Raw genomic sequence first — 4375 nt, 5'->3', positions numbered from 1 at the left:
ACGGATATCAACTAGCAAACGCACGACTCCCTTCCCCACAAAAAATTGTTTGTCAGAGTTTCACTTTTCGAAACTCGAAACATAAAGTGCTTAGATTGTTGCTGGTCGATAGTCGTTGAAATGGTAAAAAAGAGGAGAAATAACAGATAGGATGGGATCAGGCCCTTCAGAATATAATAGATATAATAGATATAATAGATATAACTTTATTATATTGTAACTATCATAATCTACCCTTATCACGAATTACAAATGTGTTCGGGAAGCGTCAAGAATGTTCGCTGGACGTAAAGCACTTTAAAGATGAGATCCACGAGCTTGTTTTAACATGTATATTTGGCACTACTTCACAAAACTACAATAAATTCCAGATAAAATTCGCACGAGAAAAAGACGTGGTATCGCAACTGAGAAACAGAGGAGAAAAGGCGTTGCGATTCCGTTGGTTGATGCTTTTATGATGAAGCAGGATCCTTTGTTCCTCCGACGATCACCAATGATCTATCGCCACTTCGAACATTTTGAGGTGACCCTCGGGCTCTTGGCGTGATTGGTGGTCACAGGGCCCGGGAAGACACCTTGCGCATTAGACATGCGCGGAGCGCGCGTTCGCGTGGCTCATTGGAGATCGGCGGAAGGAACGACGGATCACGAACGACAACGTATCTACAGGATAACAAAGAATTATATTTTGCTGACATGGGCTTTTGTGTAGGGTCACGGTGAGTTGGTTGTCGATACAAACACTCACCCGTCCGCAAGAGTGTTCTAGACCATTACGCGAAGCCCATATCAGCAAAATCCAGAAAAGAATCCGAAATAAACTTAATATTAATAATCTCATTCTAGCGCGCATATGCATCAACGCGTCACCCCGAACAAAATGTAATGTCTAGTTAAAATTATCTTTTCTTATAATTCTAAATGTAATGTCTAGTTAAAATTAAAGATACTATACATACATACATACATACGTACATACATACATACATACATACTATTCGCGATTCTCGCAGAACGCTGGAACCACTGCGGATGGCAGCAGGGTGAGAAGACGTGGCAATAGGACTCACGGAATAATGCGCGGCTAGATACCTTATTATATCACGCTTAATACTAAGAAAGAGGATGAGTTGGCTGTAATGCTATTTATCACAGATTAAGAATACTGTTAATAATTACACGTGAGAACCTCTGTAAATGTGAAAGTCTGAGAGAAGTCTATATTCACATGCACGGTCGATTATATTAATCGATGGCCGGCCTGGTGATCGTTGATGCCCGTGAGCCGTATCCACGCTGCGCCGGCGTGCGCCGTGCGTGGTGAGTCTGAGCCGACGTTGATGCTGTACTCGAGCTGTACTCGGATGAGTCGAACTAGTGAGCGATCGTGAGTCTATACACTGAGTCTATTCTCAGGAGAGAAGGTCCACAAAGAGCACTCGAAACTATTTGCACTACAATACGCGTGTACTTCGTACAGTCGCCATGAGACAAAAGAGCGCCGGGCTACGTACGTGAATTCGCGCCGTCGCCTCGTGAGACGATCGGGCATGCGCGAGCAGCGCTCATGCAGCGCTGCACGATCTGACCCGGTAGAGACCCTAGAAGATAGAGACTGGACAACTGGCGGAAGTGTCCACAAAATGGCCGTCAGTGCCCCGATTTAATTAAATCTTGTGCTGCTGTGTCGTGTAAGTAATATGATTTTTTTCATTTACACACAATCTGTAACGAGTAATAATTTGTCTTTACATTATTTCGCACTTTGATTAAAAACTTATAAGAATATTATTTTCGATATATCTGTGATAAACAGTTACAATGTTGTGAATGTTTTCTAACCTTGTTGTACAAAATAATGAACAGTAATAAAAAAATGTGTGTTTTAAAAATTGTATATAAAATGTATAATATAAATATGAAAAATAGAATAAAACACAACATTCAACATAATTATTTTTATAGATATGAAAATGCCAGCTTGTAGTGTACCTCGATGTTCGAAACGTACAAAGAAAGGAACAAAGGTTTATATGGCTCGTATCCCAAGCAACCCAGAAAGAAGAGATATTTGGATTGCCAACATAGACAAATATAACAAAAAAAATTGGAATTCGACAGATTTATTTGTATGTGAGGTAAATAATATATGAGAGGCCTAAACCGACGGTCTCAGGCCGGATTTAAACCCCGAATCTGTGGTTCGGACCAACGCACAACTCACTGCGCCGCGATCGACACTATAAGAATACTAAAATTACATAAAAAATTTTTATAGACCCATTTTGCGAACGATACGTGGGAGAAAATACGCGTTGACGGAAAGAAGAAATTAAAAGGCAATGCTGTGCCCACAATTTTCCCTGCTGAATTGGAAAGTACCACATCTATTGCTCTACCACAACGATGCACCCCCCGATGCACCGTTCCCGGCATTACACCCGCCGGATGCCGCCCGACCGAACACCCGTCGGGCGAGACGCAGGCGCATAGCGCCGCATAAGATTGCGATACACCGGCGCGCCGACCCGCTCGGCCAGGGCCACGAACGGCCCCGGAGACCGCCGAGCGGGCCCGAGCGCGCGTCACGGCCGCGAGCCAGACGCGCCGATCAGCTGGGGCCGCGAACGGCCCCGGAGATCGACGACCAGGCCCGAGCGAGCGACGCGACGGCAAGCCAGGCCCAAGCGGCGCGCGCCGCTACGCACGCGCAACCCCGAGCGGGCTAATCACCCGTGACAATTAGCCCCTATAAAAAGGGGCAACCGAGCGCCAAAAAGCACTCCTTTGGAGACGAGCTTCCGAGCAACAGCCGCTCATCCGCAAGTCTCGATACCTGACTCCTGTCGCACGCTACGCAGTGGGAAACCCGCGATGGAGAGTACTCCGTCACGGTCGAGCTTTCTCGACACTGCGCACGCGTGCTCACCTGCACACCGTACCCGGACACACACTGGGTGGAGCGTTCTCTGCCTCGACCGAGAATTCTCGGGCCCGGGCACATTACCTGACCGTAGATCGGACACCGGCTCACAGGGACCAGGGAAGTGGAGTGTACTCCGCTTCCGCCGAGTTTTCTCGGCACCCGCCGTAGCCCACCGATTCCCGACCAGGCACCGCGCCACCCGCGACCGATTCCTGCGCCGCGAACACCCAAGCCTCCGCTGCACGAGGCCGACCGGGAACCCGCGCACCGCGTTACCGCGAACCGTCATCGTTATTCATATCATATTCATATCATTTCGCGTTCATCACATCTCACATTTCGTTGTACATAATATCATTTCATCCCGCGCCGCATCCGTCCGTCCGTCCGTCCGTCCGCGTTCTTAGAATAAGTGTACATAGTGTATCCACGTCTTTTGTTTAAATATAGTTTGTTACTTTATTTCACCGTAAGTCAGTCTTCGAGTGCTTTCACCTAATCCCTCGAACCCTGCCACAGGCGAGCACAGTCCGCGGGGAACACGATTAGGCAATCGTTTCATATTAACACAAACGTGAATTTCCTTTCTTTGTGCATTTTTGTTAAAAACTCGGCGAACTTTAAATTAGAACCTTTTCATTAAAATAACTATTTTTTAGGATAGAACTGTAGCGTGCCGTAAATAACAAATGACTCTCCCCACCGCGCACAAGTTCCCCGGCACCACTCCGTCCCGCACCTACGACCAAACAGTATAAAAGACGGCGAAAAATCCACCGAGACACCAGATCCCGACCAGCGAGCTGAGCAAGTCTTCCGACGGTGACGACGCACTGAGTCCGAACCGCTTTCAACCTCGCGAGTTGAGCGAGAAACCGAACCGTCTCTGATCCTGACGCGTGTTGAGCGTCTGCCCGAGAACCGCGAGCTGAGCGGGAGATCCTCTCCGAACCATGTCACGCGTTGAGTGACGATCCTCTCCGTGGGCTATCGCGCGCTGAGCGAAGCCTGTAATCCTCGCCACGTGTTGAGTGGCTCGTATTTACAACACCCAACCTAACCGCGACCGCGAGCTGTCACCGGCAAGCAGACAGTATACCGCGCCGACACCGAACATACCGCGCCTGCGCCGCCCGCACTGAACCGCCGTACCGCGCCGAGTCCGAGCAAACCGAACCGCGTACGAACGCACCGGCCCGAACCGATACCACCGCGCCGCCGCCGACCGTATCGACCAATAAATCATCGCCGCGCACAGATTATATACCTTTCGAAGCGCTCGTGCGCCAGATCACGTCAGCGAACCGCCGTCAGAACGGCAATAGTTTATAAGGGTAATTGTAAGTTAGTTATAAGCGATACATGTAGTTTAAGTGTAAATATATTCTAGTAGTTAAGATTACACCTGACTCTCTCTCTTTTCGAATTGCCCACCGCCGGACCCTC

The sequence above is a fragment of the Vollenhovia emeryi genome, unplaced genomic scaffold (assembly GCF_000949405.1).
Source record: "Vollenhovia emeryi isolate VEMERY1.0 unplaced genomic scaffold, V.emery_V1.0 DF939936.1, whole genome shotgun sequence".
Classification (NCBI taxonomy): domain Eukaryota; kingdom Metazoa; phylum Arthropoda; class Insecta; order Hymenoptera; family Formicidae; genus Vollenhovia; species Vollenhovia emeryi.
This window is presented reverse-complemented; position numbering follows the sequence as displayed.